Source organism: Theropithecus gelada, chromosome 9, assembly GCF_003255815.1.
Source record: "Theropithecus gelada isolate Dixy chromosome 9, Tgel_1.0, whole genome shotgun sequence".
Lineage (NCBI taxonomy): Eukaryota > Metazoa > Chordata > Mammalia > Primates > Cercopithecidae > Theropithecus > Theropithecus gelada.
This window is the reverse complement of record NC_037677.1, coordinates 72,887,357-72,896,013: the sequence shown is the minus strand read 5'-3', so window position 1 is coordinate 72,896,013 and position 8,657 is coordinate 72,887,357. Positions and strand designations below refer to the sequence as shown.

Here is an 8,657-nt window from a genome sequence, read left to right as displayed (position 1 = left end):
CCTTTTATATGATTTGTGAACATAAAGTCATTATGCAGATGTTCTCTGCACTGAAAGACCACTTTGATAAACCTTGAAGTTTTTCAAAGATAAAGCAAATTTGAAAATAGAGAGATTCAAGAAAATGTGGACCCTAAAGCTGAACAGTTCTCCATAATAATGTAGAAAGCTATTTTTACTTTAGTTGGCATTTCATCCTATTGTATTATGTTTCCCTTAGGAAAAATGTGTTTTCCAAGTTAACATTTAGATTGATTAAATTCCAAAAAATATTTACTGTACTTGGATAATGGGCATGAATTCTTTTTCCATAATTGGGGCAGAGGTCAAAAAGACCCAGGAGATAGAAGGTGTCATGGCAATGTTTTCATTTGATCTTGAAATGAATTGGATTGAAATTTCTAAAGCTCAATTTTGACTGTTTTGTAGAAGTATCACATATGGTGTTTTCCAGAATGAATAAACCAGGCTTTTCAAAATATATTGATGTTATCTATTGTGCTAATTTCAAGGAATGAAGATAGGCAGATAAGAAGGCCTAATTTCTGTGAGACCTAGTGGGAATTGCTCTGAAAAGAATGGACTTCCCTGATGCCAATCACTCCTAGAAGAAAGGTTGCCTTCCATGAAAGAGTAAAAGGGTCCAGATATGCCCTCCTATTGTTAACAACTAGAAAACAGTACAAAATATTTGAAACAATTGTCTTCCATCATTGTACAACAGACAGTTCAGGGCTGTGATTTCTGAAAGAAGATAAACAAATAAAGTGAGCTCCACAATTGCCCTGGCTTTATGCCTGGAGGCATTTTAAAACTATGGCACAGGGAGGGGGAGTCCAAACATAGTCTAGAAGCCTTGTTGATTTGGAGATACAGCAATTGGAAACCAGAAATGGTGAGGTGGCTATAATTTGAAAGGCAGATTACTGAGAAAGGGACATATGCAGAGAAATAGCTCCAGAAATATGTGTGTGTCTGTCCTTGAGTCTTTGACTAAATACCAATCTGCACATGCAAGAGTGACACAAAGTTGGACAAAGAACAACTTCTGAGAAAAGAAAATTTAGTAGGGTGGGAGGGCAGGGGGTGCAAACCAAACAATTCTCAGATTTTTTTTTTTTTTTTGAGATGGTGTCTCATTCTGTCACCCAACCTGGAGTGCAGTGGTAGGATTACAGCTCACTACAGCCTCACCCTTCCCTGGCTCAGGTAATCCTGCCACCTCAGCCTCCTGAGTAGCTGGGACTATAGGCATGTATCACCTTGCCCAGTTAATTTTTTGTATTTTGTATAAAGATAGACCTCTGGCATGTTGCCCAGGTTGGTATTGAACTGCTGGGCTCAAGCAATCTGCCTGTTTTTGCCTCCCAAAGTGCTGGGATTACAGGCTTGAGCTACCATGCCCAGCCAATTCCCAGGATTTATACTGAATTTGGCATCATGTAAATTCCAAAGCCTCATGAAGAAACCTGAATGATTATACAGTTCATCAAAGACTCCTAAAGGAAAAGCTATAGTCTACACTTGATGAAAATGGTTAAATTCAAGACTCAAAAGGATCAAATTGATATGCAAATTGTTTAATTACATGTGGGAATACAGTAAACATTATTTAAAGAAACATCACAAAATTTAGAATTCTACAAAATAAAATCACAACATCCAGGATCCAATACAAAATCACTAAGTGTGCTAAGAAGCAGAAAAGTTTAATACATAGCCAGGATAAAAATGAGTCAAGAGACATCTGGTTTTTAGTCTGAAAAGTAAAGAGCTTGAAAGTGGTCACTCCCATCCTCACAACAAGAGAAATATTGAACAAACTAAAAATCAGTCACTCTTCTTAAATCCGTCAGAGAATTGATGCCACAGGACAAACCACTGGTACCCAAATTACGAGATCACAATTAACCGCAGCAGAAGCCCGGGAGCAGAAACCTTGGTGGCAACCAGTATTGGGGTAGGAAAACTTAAACTGTAATTGATAAATTGCTAGAGGCTCAGTATGGGTGAGTGTGAGAGTTAAAAATTCCAGATAGAGAGAGTAGTCTTGGGGAGGGGGACACATATTTATGTGAATTTAACTTCTAAGAGCTCTACAAGTTCTCACAGCGAAGATTAGAGAAAAATCTCCTTGTGTTTCAGCCTGAGGAAGGGAAAAGCAGACATTTTGGAATATGCCCAGATAATTTTGTTTTTCTTAACAATCTCTCCCTTCGAGAGAAAGTATTTTACCACAGTCTAGCGAACTGGGGTTTTACTAGGGCCTAATTGACCCAAGAGAAGGGAAACACCCAGTCCCTACTAGCCTTTCCAGTTCACCAAAGAGTGAAACAAAACAAAACGTTATTAAAAAGCATTTGTGAGTGTCACAGCTTGGATATACAAGCAAACTAAAAGAATGAGACCAAATTATAGGATGATAGAATACTTTACCTTTCCCCACATGTTACAAACACATTAATAGGTCTTTTGTATAATAAAAGTGTAATGTAACTATGTCTCAGAACTTATTTAAGAGGAAATCTCTAGAAAAGCCTCAAAACAATAGGGAGACAAAAACAGTACATCAGAGAAAATTATTGCATCTGACATCTACAACTGTAGCAAACAATAAACACAACCTAAGTCCTAGCCATTTAAACATAAAGCCTCACACTCCATGCCTACTTAGTTCAGTTTGTTTTACCCAATACATCATATCTGGCTTTCAAAAAATTACAAGACGTACTAAAAGACAAAAAAGACAGTTTGAAGAGACTGAGTAAGCATTGGAACAAGACTGAAATGTGGTAGAGGTGTTCAAATTATTGAACCAGTAATTTAAAATAACTATAATTATGGCCGGGTGCAGTGGCTCATGCCAGTAATCCCAGCACTTTGGGAGGCCAAGGCAGGTGGATCACCTGAGGTCAGGAGTTCAAAATCAGCCTGGCCAACATAGTAAAACCCCGTCTCTACTAAAAATACAAAAAATTAGCTGGGCATGGTGGTGGGCACCTGTAATCCCAGCTACTTGGGAAGCTGAAGCAGCAGAATCACTTGAACCCAGAGGGTGGACAATGCAGTGAGCTGAGATCACGCCATTGCACTTCAGGCTGGAAACAAGAGCCAAACTCCATCAGAAAAACAAACAACAAACAAAAAACCACTGCAATTAATATGTTAGGCATCCTACTGGAAAAAGTAGACAATATGCAAGAGTAGATGGGTAATGTAAGCAAAGAGATGGAAACTCAATATTGTTAAAATATCAGGAAGAATGAAAAAGAAATACTAGAAATAAAAAACACTGTAACAGAAATAAAAAATACCTTTGATGGTGTCATTGGTAGACTGAACACAGCTGAGGAAAAAAAAATCAGTGAGCTTGGAGAAGTTAATCAAAACCTCCAAAATTGAAATGCAGCGTATGATGACACCTTGGTAATGCTAAAGACTCCTGAGTGTGCAGTGAAGAGGTGAACTTTGAAAAGTCACATATGTGAAAAAAATGCACAGAGCGAAAAATGAAAAATACAGAACAGAATACCTAAGAACTGTGAAACAATTACAAAAGGTGTGACATATATAATAAGAATACCGGAAGATGAAGACAAAGAGAAAGGAATCCAATGAGATATTTGAAATCATATTGATTGAGAATTTCTCAAAGTTAACACCTCCAAACAACAGACAGGCACCAAAAAAAAAAATCAACCCTTAGGCATATAATGTTCAAACCTCATAAAATCAATAACAAAGAAAACTCTGAAAGAAACCAGAGTGTGAGGGAACCACCTTCCCTGTAGAAAAGCAAAGATTAGAATTACATCAGACTTCTCTTCAGAAGCCATGAAACAAAAAGATAGTAGAATGAAAATATTTAATGTGTTGAAGAATAAAAATAGCCAAACTAGAAAATTTTGTATCTATGAAATTATGCTTCAAAAGTGAAGAAAAATTGAAGACTTTCTCAGACAAAATTAAAGGAATCTGTTGCCGGTAAACCTACCTTGCAATAAATGTTAAAAGAAGTTCTTCGGAAAGAAGGAAAATGCAATAGGTTAGAACTTTGAATCACATGATAAATGTGGATCATAAATAAATACATTTTATTTTTATTATTCATGATTTATACAACATATATCTATTTGTTTAAAATAATAAATAGCAACAATATATTCAGTGATTATCACTTACTGATAAATAAAATGAATGGCAGCACTGTTACAAGATACAGGAAGGGGGAATTGAAAATATCCTGTTGTAATGTAACTACAGTATCTATGACGTGGTACAGTGTTATTTCAAAGAAGGCTTGGATTAGTTGTAAGTGTACATTGCAAACTTAAAGGAAACCACTAAAAAAGTAAAAGTGGTATAATTGATATTGATAATTGACATTTTGAGTCTGATCTTCCAATGGGAGAGATACACAATGAGCAAATAAATAATAAGATATGTAGTATATTGAATGGTATTGTTCTGGAAAAATTAAAGCAGTGTATATGTTTTGTTTGGGGCTTTATTCAAACATATCAACCATAACAAGTTATCTCTGAGACAACTAGGAAATTGGAATATGTACTGGTAATTTATGTTACTGTCAACTATGCTACATTTGATGATGATATGGTGGTTGTGTTTCCAAAACAAAACGTGTTTATCATTGAAAGATGCAGACTGAATTCGGATGGACAAAGCAGCATGTGGAGACCCACATCATGAACTATTGCTCCAAGAACTACAACAGGAACATACCAGGAAAGCTGAGATAATCCACAGACCCTTTGAAAAAGGTGGATTGCCACTGCAGGCTCCGTGGAACAGTTGGGAAATGTGAGTTGGCTTGCTTTCTCAGCCAGGAGGTTTGTGGTCTGGGCAAGCTCTCAGCCGTGCTCACTGGCTGCCTGGAAATAAACTCGGTGCTGTTGGGGAGTCAGACTGACCTTTTGGGCTATGGGTTACATAAGAGCTGAGTGGGGCCTGTGACTGCTGACTTTCCCCCAACTTCCCTGGTGGCCTGTGTGATGCAGCAGAGGCAGCTATAATCCCCCTGGGAACAACTCCATTGGCCTGGGAACCACACCCCCATTCCCCACAGAGGTCGCAGCAAGTCCCACTTGAGGAAAGTCTGAGTTCAGACATGCCTAACCCTGCCCCAACCTGATGGTGTTTCTCTACTTGCCCTAGTAGCCAAAGACAAAGGACATAATCCACTGGGATGTCTATGGCCTTGCCCACCACCTGAGAAACCTGAATACTTATCCAAATGCCACCTAGGGCAAACTTGTATCCTCCCTATACAACTGCAGCTGATGAGCTTTTCAAAGTGCCACTTTCTGGATGGAGGCAAACCAACACAAAACTAGTGCACTTAACAAAAAACAACCAAGGACCCTTCACTCCTCTGCTACCCCACCAAAGCAGGTGCTGGTATCCATGGCTGAGAGACCTGAAGATGGATCACATCACAAGACTCTTTGCAGATGCTCCCCAGTACCAGCCCAGAGGCTGGTAGCTACGCTGGGTGGGTACATCCAGAAGAGAAATAACAATCACTGCAGTTTGGCTCTCAGGAAGCCCATCCCTAGGGGAAAAGGGAGAGCACCACATCCAGGGAGCACCCCATGGAACAAAAGCATCTGAACAGCAGCCCTTGAGTCCTAGATCTTCTGTCTGACATAGTCTGTCCAAATGAGAACAAATGAGATAAACAATTCTGGTAATATGACACACAAAAAAGTTCTTTAACACCCCTACAAGGTCACACTAGCTCACCAGCAATGAATCAAAACGAAGACAAAAATCTCCGAATTGCCTGAAAAAGTATTCAGAAGGTTGACTCTTAAGCTCATCAAGGAGGCACCCGAAAAAGGTAAACTCCAACTTAAAGAAATTGAAAACATGGCACACAATATGCATAGAGAAACCTCCAGTAAAATAAATAAATTTTTTAAAAAAGGCATTCACAACGAAACAAAACAAAAACAACTTCTGGAAATGAGGGACACACTTAAGAGAATTGCAAAATGCACTCAAAAGTTTCAGCAATCAAATTGAACAAGTAGAAAAAAGAACATCAGGGTTCAGAAACAAGGATTTCAAATTAATCCAATCTGAGGAAGGCAAAGGAAAAAGAATTTTAAAAGACAAACAAAGCTTCCAAAACTTCTGGGATTATGTTAAATGACCAAACCTAAGAATAATCGGTATTCTTGAGAAGGAAGAGAAATCTAAAACCTGCTTGGATCTAGACATCCAAATACAAGAAGCTCAAAGAATACCTGGGAAATGTATTGCAAAAAGATAATTTCCTAGACACATAGTCATCAGGTTATCTAAAGTCAAGATGAAGGGAAGAATTTTGAGAGCTGTGAGGCAAAAGCAAGAGGTAACCTATAAAAGAAAACCTATCAGATTAACAGCAGATTTCTCAACAGAAACCATACAAGCTAGAAGGTACTGAGGTCCTATGTTTAGCCTCCTTAAACAAAACAATTATCAGTCAAGAATTTTGTATCCAGTGAAATTAAGCTTCATAAATCAAGGAAAGTTACAGTCTTTTTCAGACAAACAAAAGCTAAGAGTATTTATCTTTACCAAGCCAGCACTATAAGAAGTGCTAAAGGGAGCTCTAAATCCTGAAACAAATCCTTGAAATCCACCAAAATAGAATATTCTTAAAACATAAATCTCACAGCACTTATGAAACAAACAAAAAAACCCAAGATATTCAGGTAACCAATAGCTCGATGAATGGAATAGTACCTCACATCACAATACTAACATTGAATGTAAAAGGCCTAAATGCTCCATTTAAAAGATACAGAATGGCAGAATAGATAAGAATTCACCAACCAAGTTTCTGTTGTCTTCAGGAGACTGACATGACACATAAGGACTCACATAAACTTAAGTTAAAGGGGTGGAGAAAGATATTCCATGCAAATGGTCACCAAAAGCAAAGAGGAGTTGATATTAGTTTATCAGACAAAACGAACTTTAAAGTAAAAGCAGCTAAAAAAGACGAAGAGGGACATTATGTAATGATAAAAGGACTAGTCCAACAGAAAAACATCATAATCCTAAATATATATGCACCTAACACTGGAGTACCCAAATTTATAAAACAATTACTACTAGACTTAAGAAATGAGATAGACAGCAACACAATAATAGCGGGGGACTTCAATACTCCACTGACAGCACCAGACAGCTCATCAAGACAGAAAGTCAACAAAATCAATGGACATAGACTATATCCTAGAACAAGTGAATTTAACAGATATATACAGAACATTCTACCCAACAACTAAAGAATATACATTCTTTCATCAGCACAAGATAGACCATATGAAAGATCACAAAACAAGTCTCAACAAATTTTAAGAAAGTTGAAATTATAGTAAGTATTCTATCAGACCACAGTGGAATAAACTTGGAAATTAACTCCAAAATGAACCCTCAAAACCATACATATACATGGAAATAAAATAACTCCTGAATGATCATTGGATCAACAAAGAAATCAAGAAGAAAATTTAAAAATTCTTTGCACTAAGTGATAATGGTGACACAAACTATCAAAACCTGTGGGATACAGCAAAAGTGGTCTAAGAGCATTAAATGCCTACATCAAAAAGTCTGAAAGAGCACAAGTAGAGAATTGAAGCATCAAATTCTTTTTAGACTAAAGTTAGCATTAACTACCAGCTGGTGTTAATTTCTGCTTATACTTAGAGCGCTCAGAAATTGTATAATTTGTGTGATCCTTGTTAGTTTAGCAGCATTTTGTCCTAGCTGAAACATGATAATGAGATTTTAAAATTTTTTTTAAAGGAGCTCAGTGGTTAAAAGTCAGCTTACTTAAAATGCTAACATACAAGATGTGTGTGTATGCGTGCATTTGTGCATGTTTGTATTTTAAGGACTTTGTTTTTGTTTTTGTTTGCTTGTTGGTTCTTCTCTCTTAAGATCTTGCTTGTTTTTTTGAACAATTTTTTTTTCTTCTCAGTTGACAGAATTTTGTTTTCACCTGATTTTTTGACTAAAATAGTTATTGCAACAGAGGCTACTTTCAGGTTTTTAAGGAATAATGTAGTTTAGACACTCAGAAATGTCTTTGTTTTAAACAAATCTTTTAAGTGCGCTGTGAAAGTATCTCCCTCTAGCACCACCAGACATTTTCTCTTTGTATTTTAGAATGTAAATTTTGCTATTTGATTATCACCTGAGTTGTTTCCTTTAATATGAAAATTTAAGGCTATTTAGCTGACAACTGCTTACGGTTGTAAAACAGGTTTATCAAGAATCTGAAAGTCTAAGAAAAAAAAGTGGGAGGTCTTTATAAATCTATAAAATGTATCTCTACTGGCATGCCTAATATGTCTATGTATTTATATGTTGTGTACACAATGTTTCACTACTAAGATATAAAAGAGCTCCAATTGGCTTTTAAAAAGTGCTTAAATGAGATACTAAAACAGTAAAGACTAGTCAAATGCCTTTTCAAATTTATGTGGTTTAAGTAAAATTTTTAATAAATAAGCTAGCCTTAAAATTATTGGTAAAATAATATTAGAAATGTCTTAAGGATTTCCAGCATATGTTTTGGTTTGCATTTATTAATAAAGCAATTTCATACTTGTCCCTGCCAAATACTGTAAGGTGTC

General features: G+C 36.6%; 1 non-coding gene across 1 annotated transcript; it reads left to right on the top strand.

Moving 5' to 3' along the window:
• Nucleotides 1-3,407: 3,407 nt before the first annotated feature.
• Nucleotides 3,408-3,498, top strand: LOC112632274. The gene has a single exon (XR_003121333.1). It is a non-coding gene; the product is annotated as a small nucleolar RNA SNORD55/SNORD39 (small nucleolar RNA).
• The last annotated feature ends 5,159 nt before the right edge of the window (nucleotides 3,499-8,657 follow it).